We start from the raw sequence: 16,030 nt of genomic DNA on the forward strand, positions 1-16,030 counted from the left end.
TACAAAAACCCCCCTCGTATTAGGCAAATCCCTTGCTCTGATGGTGGGTTGCAAGAATAGGCAGTATCAAATGTGCACCAAGAAGTGACAAAACCAGCAAGCAGCCGTTTCTGTCCGTTTGCTTGCTCATGGATGTCTGTCCCGTACACCTCCCACTGAGGGACCGGTGGAACCGTGCTGCGAGGATGACTGCCCCCGTGGGGCACACGTCAAATCTCCCAGAGATGGGCTATGGGAGCACAGAGATGGATGAGGAGGGCAAACCTCTCCTGGAGACCATCTGTTCTCTGAGGAAGCGGACCTTCACCAAGCACGCCAGATCAAAAGGACTTAATCTGGTAGCCTCATCCATGGGGGTATCACAGCTTCATATTGATAACGTGTCCCTAGCGTTGCTCAGTCTCTTCCCCCATCCCCTTGGGTTTTGGCCAGGTAGAAGATCTGTGAAAGCTTAAAATATTAGCTGATGCTCCTTTTCTGGGCTAGAAAGATGGATTGAATGTGATAGTCCCTAGAAGGCTTTCCCATTACTAAAGCAAAGAAAACACAGCACAGCCCTGAAAAGCTTGTTTGGGAGCCACTGGTGACTCTGAAAGCATAAATTTCCTAATATCCCTCTGTTACAACAAAAAGTCGAAAGGAACAATATTGTGAAGCCAATTAAGAAAGAGCTGTTTGAAATTCCTAAGGCACTAACACAGTTTCTGTTATTGCTGAAATGTTTCTTAATCTTGCATGACTTGAATTAATGACTTAAGAGCCTTTTATCAGATCAATTCACTCTGTCATCTCATCCTGTGCAAACCCTTTTTATTCTAATGCAGTGTGTTGTGAGCTAGCATCCTGAGTCCCTGGCTTCAGTCAAAAGCCCCTTCTGCTAAGCACAGCGAAAATCCAAAGTAAGAAGCAATTCCTGAACAACTCAATAGCAAAGATATTAAAATGGTAGGGAAGGAATCAGAGGCAGAGAAAAACCAAGTGCCTTGCTAAGTGCATGTAGCAGAGCTGGAACCGGATGCCAGTCTACACTGAGCTTCTTGCACAGAAGACCATGGCTTTCCAAGAGGCACTGTGATAGTTTCTGCAAGAGTTTCTGAACAAAGTGAATGGGGTGTGCAAGGCTTGAACTGCATCAGTCCTTGAAAGTCCCGCCTGATGCTCAAAAACAGGATGCACTTGGAAGAGCCCCAGCATCTTCTTATAGTTAGGAGTAGGCAGAAGTTTGCAGCTCGGCTGTGGAAGATGCTCTTTTATTAGCTCAGACTATTTGTGGCTGCCCTGAGCACTCTCAGCTAACGGCTTTGAAGCTGATCTGGCGTAGACAGCGTGTCTGGCTGCATCCTCGGGGAGCTGGCTAAAAGCTTGCTTAAAAGGCTACTGTTGTGCTTTATTTTGTTCCTAGCTTGCTCCTATTGGAAGCGATGGGAGTTCATCATCAATTTCTCATAGCAGAGCCCACGCAAGTGCTAAGGAGTTGAGCAGGCAGCTAAATTAATGAAATCTGCAGGCTCCTCTGCCTCAGCAAGTGTGAACATCGTATCAGGATCTGATACCCCCTAGAAGTGAAGGCAGCATGAAGAGCAGCTAGTCAAAACCTGAACTCTGTGGGCTTGGGGTTGGGTTGGGATTTGTGCAGCTACACCATCCAGGTGTAAATAGCTACCCTGGGAAGCTCTGCAGACTTCGGATCTAAGTTCAAAGTTCTGTTCTGAAAAGTCTGAGTCATCTCTGCAGTTACGTGAGCTTTCAAATGACTGCCAGAGGAGAAATGGGGGTCAGGGAGAGCTTCAGCCTCAGATCTTCAGCTTCCATTTCCAAATATCAGCTCAGGAAGGCAGGTTCACTCTCATACTTTAATTAGAACACCCCATGACTTCTTACTTCCTATCTGGCCTTAACTCTGTGGCCTGCTGGACTTGGAAGGTTTTGAAAATCTGGCTTTAGTCTAATCTCTAAGGTGCTCTCCCAGATCGCAGGGGAGCTCTCGCATCCAGTCCACTGACTTTCAGAGGGTGAATCACAGCAGTTTTGCATGTTGAGCTTTCTGCCGGGAGCCTAGGGCCACATGCACTGTGCGTGCAACTTTGTGTAAATCTTTCAGGAAAGAGAAATATGCTCCCCAACTGTCTCACTGTTGTTGCACCTTCAGTAAGACCTCCTGTCTGGGGCACTGGAGCCTGGATGCTGAGGAAACCTTGCAGTCCAAGAGACGTTTTGCCCATTTCCTCCTCCCTCAAAGTAAGTGTTGTGTTACTTTTTCACGTAAAATAAAACTCGCCTTGGTTGCACACACTTTGCGTGTGTGTGTGTGATGCACACCCCCACCTGGGTACTTCCCTGTGTCGTGGCCCATGAAAGCTTCTCGGCAGCTGCTTGCTACATCCACTCAGGTGGTTATTGCAGCAGGTCACTTTGCAGGGAGAGGTAGAGTTTTGCATCATAGCCCACCAAGCTAGCAGTTAAATTGTGGCTACGTGGTATGAAAACCTTCTTCAGGAGTGTTGGAATGACTCAGAAAGATGCTATGTGACGCATCCCCTTAGGAGCTCACTACAGAGCAGATGAAAAGCTTTGTCCCAGAATGATGTTCTCTCCAAAGTGTGGTAGTTTGTGAGCCACAAAGGAGCACTCTGAAACACCTCCTGGAAAAAAGAAAATCTCTTTGTTTCAGGCTCAGTCAGGAAAGCTAGATAAAGAAGAGATGGTGTTTTTATGGCTTTCTGAACTGACAGCTTTTAGTTCCTGCATTGACTTTTACTGCAGTCAGTGGTTTACAAGGTTTCCAGTGAAGCTGTGTCTTCTCTCCCTTCTTTATTCATCTGCTGTTCCCTCACCCCGCAAGTGTTTATAGCCCTAGTTCTGAGTCCTTCTCCAGCAAAGGTAAACAGCAAATGATGTTCAGCAGCCAGATACATCAGGCTGTCTCTCTAATCCCCAACCGCACAAAACAGCCATTAGACTTCGATAGATTCAGAGCCACGGGACTTATCTTTTATTCATTGTTATTGTAGGACTGAGTTTATGCTATACATAGCCATAACGAGAGTTGGTCCCAGCATCCAGCACCTACAGAGGAGCTGAAACCATGATCTCCCAAAATGAGCATAAAGAAACTCATGGGATCGGCCCAAGCCCAGCGCCAGGTGTCTGTAGCAGAGGCTGGCTGTGCGTATCTGGCGTAGTGCCTCAATCATCGTTCCTCCCATTCAAAGGTCTCAAAAAGGCCAATTTGGAAAGGATCTCCTGTGCAGAGAATCACAGGTGACGCCTGATTCCTCTGGGCCAAAACACAAATCGGGTTTTATAGAGAATGAGCTTGTAATGGCTTGCCAAAGAGCCATTGAGTCTCAAACAGGACCTGGAGTACCGAGGGCCTCTGGGCAGGCAGGGACCCCCTCTGCAGCCCGAGCTGGCCCCCAGGTGATAGCTCCTCACACAATAGCAGCAGGAGCTGCAGCCCCTTGCAGAAATGAGTGGCACCTTCACATTTCTGACACTCACAGCGCAACCCCTGGAGCCAAGGGAACAATTCCCATTTGTGATTTTCTCTTCGTTTTATTCCCCTTGCCATGATCCAGCTTTCTTGGTTGCCGTCGGCTGGATCTTGATGTCTAGAGAAACAGAAACCACAGCACATGGTCCTGTGAAGCTGCTGCTGAAATCAGTGAGAGCCCAGGACCTCTCAGGTGGAGGGAAGCAGCTCCTCAGGTGGGCACGTTTCTAACCCTCCAGTAAAACCGGCAGCCCAAACGGATGCAGAAGTTCATCAGTGGGCAAAATCAAGGCCCTGCTTGTGCTGAGATGATCAGTAAATGACATACAGGATACCAGGAGCTCTTCCACCCTTGCACGCAGCAGCTAGTTGGCCTCCGGGCACCCTAGTCTCACTGGAGCAAAGGAGAACAAGCATCATCGTAAATGATCTTTGGTGAAAGTCTTGCCTTGCTGCATGTGATTCCTGCATGGCTTGTTAAGTATTAGTCAATGTTACAAAACGAAATATGAGCTCTCTGGAAAGGCAGCAAAAGCTGGGACAACTCTTTGACTGGATAAATTGATGTATACTAGGTCTCTGCTTGAGTTTGAAGAACCGAGCTGGCTAGTACTGGAAACGGTCCAAGTATTCTTACAGTGGGGACAAGTAGAAAGATCTACAACCCAACCCTGAGACCTTTCCTTTTCCTCTAGTGGTGGCCCAGAGAGCCCTCCCACTATTTCTTTGATTCTTTTTCCCAGGAGTATGAGGTTGGTTTACTTTGACACCTGGGGCTGTTGCAGGAAGCCTGTGTACAGATGTTGACCCATTTCCCACATCTGCTGGGGGATTTCTCTTGATCAAGTTGTTCTGCCTCCATCCCCACATGATGCTTTTTGGGGGTTGGTTTGGAGACAACATGCACTAGCAGAGACAGCCAGGTCATTATATGACAGAGTTTGCTTCTCTAAAGTTGGCAGGGGCAAAAACCACATCGGGGACAGAACGTCAACAGGTAAATATCCCTCTTTCCTTGGACACTGTAGCTGGTGTCACAGCTTCCCTGGGCTTATACGCCACTATGTGGATTTTATAGGGTTTTGCCTAATTAATTAATGAAAACAAATTGCAAAATTACCTTCTTATTAAACTGATCTCACTACGGAAATAAGGCTGATTACTTCCCTGACAAACTTTAATTAGGCAGCTACAACAAACTGTAATAAAGAACACAAATTAAAAACAGATCATAGTAGACATGACTTTGTCAAATGGTGTATTAATACCAGGCAACACACACAATGATTAAATTATACGGAAAAAGCTTTTTTTCTCCTCTGGTAAAAATCTATCATATTCCTAGAGGATGAAGAGTTTATATAAAAACACCACATTAATAACCAACACATCAGTGGGTGTTTATCAGTAGTTTCTTTCCAACAGCAGCTTTTAACTTGCATGTTCTGCAAGGCTCAGCCATTAGAGCGCTCTTTATCTCTTCTCTAAATTTATGCTTGTAGTACACATGACCCAAGGTTATTGCAAAGCCTCTGAGGAAGAGAAAAGCTTTATTACCTGCACATATACTCCTCAATTTGTCTTTCCTCTTCTGGTTTTTTAGCGCTTGGATTCAGCTCAGCTGAAAACAGAACACAATTTGAGAGCAATTTGCATAAGAATTGTAAGCAGAGGCCCACACAAATTAGGCATTAATTAATGAGCACCTAAAGGCTTCTGCTGAATGCATCCTGAGGCAAAGCAATGCTGGGAGTGCTCAAGCATATGTGAAGGAAAGAGTGGGTAAGCCTGTCAAATAAAAGAGCAATGCTTAATTCTTCTCTAATATTTGTTCTAGCCCTCGAGACCGCAGGAGAACCGCAGGCTTTTTACCCCTGTTAGAGGATGATGAGAGCTGCCCCTGTAGCAGAGCTGGGTTAAAAGGAAGGCTCTTCCACATGTACCTGAACTCATCCAGCAAATCCTGGGCTATGTTGAGCTCGGGATGCCAGACTGGTTGAGGAGCAATGGTGCTGCAGAGCCGCAGCCTAGCTGGTCCCCGCGGAGGGAGAGGCTGTCCCAGTCCCGCAGCCTGGGCAGCGCATGGGTACAAAGTGGGGCTGGGGATGCTGGGGTGGGTGTCGGAGGGCTGGGATGCGGACGAAGCGCTGGTGCCCCAGGACAGGCAAGCAGCACCTCAGAGATGTGGTGGAGGAGGCAGGTCTCTGCTGCCTGATGCAGGGTCTGGGGGAATTTTTCTCCTCTGTGGGAGTAAAGAGATCCCTGATATAACAGGAGAGTGGGCTTTGGACTTGAAGGAAGCTCAAGGTTGAGCCTGGAGACTTTTGAAATCTGAAGTGACTGTTCTTCTTATGATGTTGGATGCATACATCTCACATGGTGGAAAAGGTGTCCTAAGGAAACTGGCTTTTAACTTTACTGGGTGACAGCCATGCTCTGGACATGCCTGCTGCCCCCCAGAGCTGTTATAGCTGGAGCCTTCAAGAAAGAACATTTTGACCCTGGTTCTTTCCTTTTTTTCTGGCCCAGAAAAATGTTTAGCAGCTCTTCCTTAGGCATTTAATTGGGAGGTCTCAGCTGCTGAGTGTTTCAAATCAGCTCAGAAGTTCTGATAAAGGGTAAACACTCTTCTTCTGCAGAGTTCTTTGGAGAGAGGTCAGCATGCTGGACTTGCCAGGCTGAGCAGATGCAAGAGCTGTTTTGTACTGCCTTACAGGTAGGTAGAATGTCTCCTTGTACCAGAGATTTATTAATATACAAGAAAACAAATGCTGGTATTAATCAGGGGGTAGGGGGGCATTGCTGGTGTCCTTGATCTCAGTTGTGAAGCTGCCTTGAGCACAAAGCTTGCATCCTGGTAGCTTTAGGAAAGTCCAGTCTGGCCTTGCCGCTTCTTTTTGTAAGCACCAAGAGCTTAGGAAAGGCAGGATTGTCCCCTTGAGCTGGAAGCTGTCTGCGTGCTCTCCTGCAACCTGGGAGCATTTTGTTATCGACAATTATTTGATAACGAGATTCCTGGCTAGATGTATACATCCTAATGAGTGCTATGAGCTGACAGGGGCCAATAGGTACTTTAAGATCAATTAAAGTACCCAATCAGTTTCTTAAAATAATAGGCTAGAGCCTGAATTATTAGCTAATAAAGAAATGAATTGAGAGTGTTATGTTTTAAACTCCACGGTACCAATTGCTGCAGCATCTCAGGTCTCTGTAATGACTCATAAAAACACACACTGCCCTTATGGGCTCTTCTGGAAGCTGCTGTGTGGCTCTCGGTGGAGAGCGGCTGTCCTGGTTGTCTGTCTGCCTGACTCGCTGCATGGCTGGGATGAAACTGGCTGATGCAGCCGGGCTGCGTGTGTGCTGCCCCAGGGGAGAACAGGAGGGTTTGGCTTCTGGGACCATAGTGGAGCCAAGGCTCAGGGTTTGGTACTCAGTGTGCTCTGAAGGAATGCATTTAACTTGCTGCTAAGATGCTTCTGCTGTCATTGCTCCATGGAGCCCCGTGTGCTGCTGTGTTGTATTCGATATTGCTGACTGCCTCCTTCCACGTCTGCCCTGTGAGAGTGGCTGGTGCCTAGTACCCAGGGAAAGACCGTAGCAAAGGAGGTGGCCATTAGCTTAGATATACGTGTGTGTATACATTTAAAATATATGTTAAAAATAACATATATTTTGGCTTGTATATATACACAAGCTATAATATATATGTAATAAGTATAATATATAGTTATTTATATATAAGCCATATATACAATCTCTCTCTCTGTGCATATACATATATAAAATCTCCTCCAGTTTTCATTATCCTGACTTATCTCACCTACAACCTTTGTCTTGCTTCCAAATGGCTTTCTGGGCCACTTATGACCACAGTGAGCAGTACAGATCCTTGGGTACTTCCCTCCTCTGTGGAGAAACTGGGGCTTATTCCTACCCTTGTGGGTTTTGGTTTTTTATCCCTCTAGTTATTAATGCATTAAAGGATCCTCCCTCTCATCCTGTGACATCCTAGCAGCTTTAAGTGCCTTGGAGAGGGGCTTTGTCAAAAGCCCTTTGGCATTAAAATGCTGCTAAATGGAGTAAGGCAATCATTCTGCTGGTCACCGCTCTTTTTGTGTGCTGGTGTGACCGTGCCTTCCTCTGCCAGGAGCCGTCCTGGTCCCTCCCTGCTGCTGATGCTGTTCTTGACAAAGCTTTCCCCCAGTTTGCCAGGGACTGAAGCAAACGGGTCTCCATACCCCCAGCCCTATCCCAGGGCTCTCTTAAAACCTGGTATCATGTTTGTCGCTTCTCATGTCTCTGGTATTGACGTTAACAACAGGGGGGTTGTCGCTCCACCACAGGCAGTTGTAGCTAGCATCTGTGGTGGAAAGTCTTTGAAAAATACTTTTTTTGTTGTTTTTAATCTGTGAGCTGAGTACTAGTTTACTGGCAGTAAGAGTGTGGAGAGTACAAAGCCAGTCTTTTTCATAGCTTAATATTTCTCTTCTCTCCTGCTAGTTAGAATCCAAAAGGTGCCAAATATTTCTTGAAGGTTTGTGTTTTTCCTGGCATGGGCCACTTTTTTTTTTTTTTTTTTTGTCTGATTGTTCAGAAATTCCTCCAGTTTAATATAGCCCATTAGTTTACAGGGAGATGGCAGAGGAAGGGGGGCCATGACAACAGCAGAGACTTGCTGATTTGCCATTTTGTCTGTAACACACTGCTGTGTTGTAACTGCATCTCGCTGAAGGTAATTACCACAGAAAAGTCATCGGCTCTTTCTCAAGAGACCCCCTTTCACAGGTGCATGGGGTGGGAGCCAAATGCCGAGTCCCACGTGATGTGTGCTCAAGTGAGCTCTGAGACACTGCTCCAAAATCAGGTCTCTCAATTATTCATTAGTTAATGGTTCCTTGGGGACGTAAGGAAGGCTGGGACTTGGGAGCCTGTCTAGAAATACAAGACCAAAAATGCAGAGGGTTTATATTATTTACAGGAACAGAAGCCCTGGAGATGCTCTGTGTGAACCTGGTTTCAAGGAAGCACACAACCCTAAATCCTCCCCCGTGGGGAGTGGACTGACTCAAGGAGCAACCGACAAAAACCCGGCCAGCTGAACCCCCATACCTGTGGTATGGGGCGAGGAAGGGTGAGCAGGGAATCCCTGGGAAGCGACCTTCCTGGGACTGCCACCCTGCTGCTGGAGCTCTAGGAGACAGACTGGTGACGAAAGGTGCCTGTACTGGGGCAACTGGAGTTAACTCACACGCTGAGACGCACAGCACAATACCACGCGCTGTCCTTAAATGCGCGTTAGCCACCAAATCCCAGCTCCCAGTGCTCTGCTCTTTGGCGCTTGCCTGTGTTAATAGGGCGAGCTGCAAAACTGCCCCAACACCTGGCATTTGGACCAAATAGCCTACATCAGGTGTATCATCACGTCTCCTGAAGCCGCTGCACTGACCCCTCTCCTTCCATATGCCTTCTCTACAAGCCCAGCTCCTGGCTGTTCGTGATCGTTGTGCTAAGGGACCTTTCCTGACTCCCCCTGCCCAGACTTTGGCCCAGGGACTCCGTTGTGTGACTGCTACACCGCGGGGCAGGGATGCTGTTGGTCAAAGTACCCAAAACAAAATTGCGTGGAATATTTAACAAGCTTTTTTTCCAGCAAGTTTTCTCTGCTTTACTGCAGGGCTCTTAATCTGATGAATTAATGTAAGACATGCTAATGTACCAGCAAAGACAGCGGGCAAAGATCTGTCTGCTGATCCCAGACGTAACAGATTTCAACTGTGCTGCTGCTGAGCATGGTGTGTGCTGATGCCGCTAAAAATTGCCATAAAGATAACAGCAGTATCTGTGCTCGCCTCCCAGGAAGATGCTTGTGGCTTTTCATTTCTCTTCTCCCTCTGTGATAGGACTGCGAGAAATTGTCTTTGTGAGACAGGAGCAGGCTGGTGGGAATCTGTTCCCAAGTGCACAAGACTGAGGTGCATCCTACCAGCCTATACAACCCGAGACCCCAGCGTGGGTCCTAGGCTTGCTGCAGGGGTCTTTTATTCCTGAAGAGATCCTGGGGGGGCGGGTTGTGTGTCTCTAGCTCAGTGCAATACAGGCTTTGCATTGCATCTTATTAAAAGTGTAGGAAAAAAAAAAAAAAAAAAAAAAGCCCAGACCATCTCTGACTCCACCACAGAGCTGATGTCAGACCAAAGGTGACGGGTGCAGAGCTATTTCACTCCAACTGCACTTTTTGTTTTTTTCTAGTCTGGTTTTTACCAGTGCGTTATCAGTCCTTGGGTGACACTATTCCCCTCCAGAGGATTTCTTTTAAAGAGGTGGAGGGTGAACCCCATCCTGGAGCCTGCTGCGTGCCGTATCCTCCCGCACTGGTTGCCCAAGAAGTGCATCCTCCCTGCTGCGAGGGCTCTGGTCCTGCAGCAAGCAGCTGCTATTGCCCAGTGCTGGAGCTTGAGGAAAAAAGCTCCCAGCTCCTTGAATCTGCAATTCAACTGCAGGGAAAGATCTAGATTTGAAGACAAGTCAGTAAGCCCCATGCTCCTGTTACTGGGCTTGGAAGAGGCCAGGTTAAAAGTGCTTGGGGCGAGATGCTACCTTGGTCCTGAGGTATTTGAATAGGTAGCTCATTGGCTCAGGCTTTCCACACATAACCCGTATAAATGGAGGTCTGTTGCTGGGATAAAGGAAACTCTTATTGTGCTTCTAGAAGTAGCTCTCCTGCGGTCACTGTGCCCGGTGATGTGTTGGCACTTTCACAGCATACAATAACGATCACGAAGCGACTTTACAACTTTGCTGTCTGCTTGAAGTTGCCCACAGCAGGCTCTCAAATGATGCATATTGAAATGGAGCCACCTCGAGATGCCTGTGCCTAGAGAGAGACCTCCAACCAGAGAGGACAAGATTGCTCTGTTGCTATTTTGAAAGATAAATGACCTGACTGTGAGTGGCTGTCTGTTCGCGCAAGGAGCATTTAGTCATTTGGCATAACACAGAATATCTAAACCATTAAGGTGTGTGGGCTTTGCAGTGCATAAATAAGTTACAAATTAGGGATTCTGAGTGGCTGCTCGCCCCTTGTGTGCAGTGCTCCAAGTGATTACCGTTCTCCTCTTTGTCTAATCAAAGATCCTCAGCTCGGAGCAGGTTTCTAATTTAAACACTTGAGTACAACATATCTCACTAAATTAAATAACCTTTACCCAGACAAATCATTGCAGAAATCTGTGTCTCATGCACAACAGATTCTACCCCCACCTTATATATGACTTTTTTCCTTGTCTCTGTAACACAGCTTCTTCTGAAGGGTAAATGATCCCTAATATAAACATGAATAACCTAGGCTGTGCAGTATTGTATCTCCAAACAACTCATTTTAAGATATCTACTGGAAAATGCAGAAAGTACCCTGTAACTTGAGACATGATCTCTTGGTTTATCAGGTCTCAGGCTCCCCATGCTAAAATTGGAATTCACTTTGGGACAGGATTTGCAATGGGACATCTTTACTTGGGGGCCTCAAACACTTGGCACTCCTGGTGTGTCTTGCAGCTTCTGCCTGTATCACAATACTGCAGTAACTGTCTGAATAAAGCGTGGGTGCAAATATCATAGCACTGCTCCATAAAGGAGCCCTCCCTGTATAAATGCAGCTTTATGTAAATGGTGGTCATCAATGCAGAGAGTGCCTCGAGACTCAACAGCACATACATCTTCCCTACACTGCTGTCGGGTCTCAGCTTTTGGCAGTGCTGTCTGCAGGGTTGAACACAGACTTGAAGCCTGTCTGATGAAGAAGCCGTGCTACACCTGGCTCTGTTCCAAATTGAAAATGACTTTGGGTTTGTATGTAGTAACAAGAAGATATTTATGGTATCCAAGGCCCGTGAAAGCCTATAAATACTAGCTCCTGTGCCTGACCCGATGAAAGAGGGAGCGTGCCATGCTTGATAAATGGTGTGACCTGGCAAAAGGTACATCCTAGGGGTGAGGGATGCAAATGGAGCATCCTTGTAAGTAGAGGGAGACACTTAATATGGCTGCATGTGTGCAGGGGGGATAAGATTGCCCTTGCCTACGTAGTGGATGAAGTAATTTAACTTAGAGCCTGACATAAGCGTGTGCTTTAGCTCTAACTCAAAAGAAAGGTGGCTTTGTAGGGTTTCTTTTTCCCTCTGCCAGAGGCAGAGACATCTCAATCAGCTGTAAAGCAGCTGCTGAGCCGCTGCAGTGCGCAGATGAGCACATTAAAGCGCAGATGATGCAAGTTGGCTCAATTTGCTGAGCTGGGAGCCGTGGCCTCTCAATAGATGCTTGAGATGTACTGTAGCAGACATGGGAATGGGTGTGGGAGCAGGCCACAATCACTACATCTGTTCTCAAATGAGCTGTTTCCAGGGGTATATCAGAGCTAGGTGAGTGTGTGTGCAAGCATTTAGAGTTACAAACGCAGGCTTTTGGCTCAAGCTTGGAAGTATGCAGACATACCCTCGTGCTGCCTTGATTCTGTTCATGTCTTGATGCTTGCTGCAGCCAGAAGATAGATTTTGTAGGTGGAGGTTATCAGTTAACTGGCTTATCCTAAAAGGGTAGTGAAGCAGACCTTTATAGGCAAGAAAATATTAAAATATATGGTTTTAAAAGATCCTTGAAACTGTGGCTTAAAAGGGATTCTTGGGATGGGATTATGGCAGATGGGACCTTCTGGGACCTGTGTGGAAGGGGTCAGCCCTGTGCTTTGCTCATGGAGGGTCTCTCATTGCCTTTTCTGAATCAGTTCTGGCTTTTATGGAGCTCAGCTGCTTATCATCTTGGAGTGAGTTACATCTTCCACTCTGCAGGTTTTTTGGCCAGGTTTCCCTCTGGACAGTGGTGCTCTCTTGCCAGTTCTGCCAGGCACTGGGATGGTGGCTGGGGAAAACGTCTCTGTGCCTGCCCAGCTTTGCTGTGGGCAAAACCCTGTGGGCAGCTGGCAGCCAGGGGCTGGTGTACAGAGGAGCTGCGCTTTCCTTTGGGTATGGTGGAGTTCAAAGGCATCTGTGTTAAGAAGCACCCATATTTCGAGTACAATTCATCACAGACCAGGGCCATTCTGGTTTTATCTATGATTTGATAATCTTTCTGCCTGTTATCTCACGCACACGTGCACAAAGCTGGGGGCAGCACCTCCAGGGTGTGCACGCCTTGGCCCCTGGCAAGGAGCGGGGTCATTACAGCAGCACCAAAGTCTCAAGGAGAAGTGCCATCCATCAGCAGCAATCGATGTGGAGCTGACACAGTCAGGTGATGAGCCGCAATTAGATCTCTTTCTCAATAAGCAGTTCATTTACAAAGCATTTTCAGGTTGGTTGTTTTTTTTTTTTTTGTCTAAGTCATCAACAACTCATCACTTCTGGGGGTATCCTTCAGACAAGGGTCTGCTTGCAGATCATTGACTGGAATTGTTCCTGCCTTCTGGTTTTGATCTAAGCCATGCGCTGATGAATGAGAGAAATATTTTTAAGGACAAGAGGATGGTGGATGCCATATTTCTGGTGTAAACTTTGAATAAGGAGGCATGTGCTAAAATTCATGGAGATTTTGCGAGCATCTCTCAGAAATGCCAATCTTTCCTTGGCATGTGAATAATCCTTAATAATGAATAAAGCTGTTGATGTCCCAAAACAAATGTGAGGCGATAGTTTGCCAAAGGAGCAGATGCTGTGTTGCGTCCCATTGTATGGTTAAAATTCCCAGAAATGGCTTCTCAGCAAAAACTTTGCTTTTCCACCAAGTGGTACTTCCCAGAGTTGTTTCATTCTGCAAACTTGAAGCTCCTCAGAAAAAACAGAGAGCACTAGAAGTAAGATGATACTTTCTGTCTGTGAAATGAAGATGTTTTGACATCTTTTTTTTTTTTTTTTTCCAGGGGAAAACAATTTTTTTCTTTAGCTTCCTTTAATCATTAGTACCTTTCAGTTGAAACTTAGGGTTTTTTCTTTCCATTTTTCCTTCACTTTTTCCATTCTACCCAGGCCACTAACCCCCTCCCCCCAACATTATTGTAGGAGATACCTGCATTTTAGTGCAAAATTGCCCTGGGAGACACTCCACCCGGTCATTCCTGTTCTTGTTGCCTGGGATCAGAAGGTGAAACCCCTCCAGGTGTGTTGTGTCATAACGGATCAATCTTTGTAGCCTGCTGGCCATGCCAAACTGTCTCCTGTGAGCCCCGTCATGGTTTAACCTTCAAACCTGCCATATTCCCTGAGGAAGTCGAGCACCATCACTGCTGTTACAAACTTCTCAAGCAGAGGTGTAACCTGCTTGCTTTGCAGTCACAGTGGGAGCAAGGGGCTCTCGCGTGGTTCTAGCATGGCAACAATTTATTTTCACTTTGCAATAGCATAAATGAAATACAAAGGCTCCCATGACAGCTGATCGCGTGTGCAAAGTAGCATCAAAAGGAAATAACTACTCATTTTTGCACTGGCTAATATTTTTTCACTGCTGCTTTGCAAGCTTGTGTTGGTCAATCCTCATCCCAGTGTTGTCTCCACTTTACACGGAAACGCTACAGCCCATGGGCAGAGATTGCAGTGTGCAGACACAGAACAGCTTTTAGCATAACAGGCTGGTTGAGAAGCCTGAATTAGCCCAGTCCAGGCACGGTGCTGGCAGCTTGGCTGCAACACCCTTGAAATCCAACCAGGCTTTTGGGGGTCTGAATTTGCAGCTCTTCGTGGTGCATCGTGTGTCACAGAAGGATGAGGTTTCTTTTCTTCCGAAAGGGTGTTATGAAAGATGCGGGGAGTGCCTGCATCACCTGGCTGGGGGGCCCTGATCAGCAACCCAGCCGCTGCTCTTCGCTGTGAGCTGATTCACAGTCCCTGTTTCTCAGACGTTGAATTGCACCTGTGGGCTTGGCAATAGCTGTGTTGTTTTTAACCCGGGTACTGTAAGTGAAATTAGCGCTGTTAATAGCCGCATTATCTAGTCCTTTTAATACATTTTGCTTTCTAAATGGCAAGTAGGATTTTACTGTGTTACACAGACATGGTACAAGTTCATCCAAAAGAAATAACCAATAACTCGTCTCTAAGTGCAGCGAGCTCAGGAGAGTACAAAGCACATTACCAGATACTATCTGAAACCGCATTGCAGAGCTGCTCAAGTCCCTATCATAACAGTTTAGCTGAAAACCATGTAGGTTTGTCCCACCAGTACCGCCGCCGGCTACAATTGCCTTTTACAGAGAGGGCTTGCGAAGTGGCTGCTCATCACTATTCTCTTCAATGTCAGTTGTAACCTGTCAGGCATTGAAATGAAACAAGCTGTTGGCACTGTAATATATTTTTATGCCACCTTTTGTGCATATCACGTATTCCATAGACCACATGAATCTACATAATCAATTTACTCACTGCAAAAAGCTGCAACTCACAGGCCTGACATGGCTAAAATATTAAAACTCCCTAGAGAGGCACTCCCTACCATCTAGACGGCGAGATACCTGCAGATTTCACCCGTTATTCGTCAAGATGATGGGTTTCCTTTGACGTTGCAGGTACAGCCCAGGGCTGTGGCATTCAAATGGTTTCCATCTCTTTTTGCAATATGAAATCCAGTGTGTTAGATGATTTTCTCAGGAACTAAACCAGGGTGGGGGGAAATGGTATAAACACATTGACCAAAGATGCTATAGGGGGACTTGAACCCCCCTATCTACTACTGATTGACAGTCCAGAGTCTGTTCCCCATCATTTTAAATACAAAAATCCCCCATGGAGGCAATCAGAGATGCCTGCAGGGCTCCAGCTGGCAGCAGTGCTTTATGGTGCGGGAGGCGAGGCGGTGGGAAGCAGGGGACAGATGTCCCAGTTAGGACTGGGGTGGGGGGTGCCTGGAGTTACAGCTCCAGGCTGGGTGTGATGCTGGTGGAGAAAGAGATGGAGGAACTGGAGGTGGAAAAGGCGTGTTGGTAATGACAATAGCTTGAAGCACCTTCCATCAGGTGTATTGGCCACCATCTCTCTGGTGATGTCCCAATAAAGCAGATGTGAGAATCTCTGCTAATTGCTGGAACTTCTGAAATTGAGATGTGTGTGTGTTTTCTCAACCTGTTAAATGGGCTGCAGAGCTTTGCTGTCTCATGATGCTAAAATGCACTTGTATTCGCCCAACCTTGGAAATCCCTATGCAACAAGAAGGGCTCCCAAGACTGTGCTTTCTCTGGTGCACGGGTGCTGCACTGTGCAGCTCCATGAGCAGGGAGAAAGTTGTTGCAGCTGAAACATCGAGACGATAAAACTCGATGGTTTTGTGTGTGTTTGGGGAAGCTTTTCAATCGCACTGATCTGTTAGTAGATTTTTGGAGGACTGGTGTAGTTCAGAGTCTCCTAAAAGATAAAATGCTGCTTGTAGTCCATCCTAATACCCAATCCTTCCAAACAGGTATCATTTATTCAGGAAAAATGGGATAGTAAAATGACAGTGACTGTATGCTTGAGAGCAAGTGATTAGAAGAGTGTAACTGAGCTGTATCAGAAAAGC

Source organism: Aquila chrysaetos, chromosome 20 (genome assembly GCF_900496995.4).
Source record: "Aquila chrysaetos chrysaetos chromosome 20, bAquChr1.4, whole genome shotgun sequence".
In the NCBI taxonomy this organism is placed as follows: Eukaryota; Metazoa; Chordata; class Aves; order Accipitriformes; family Accipitridae; genus Aquila; species Aquila chrysaetos.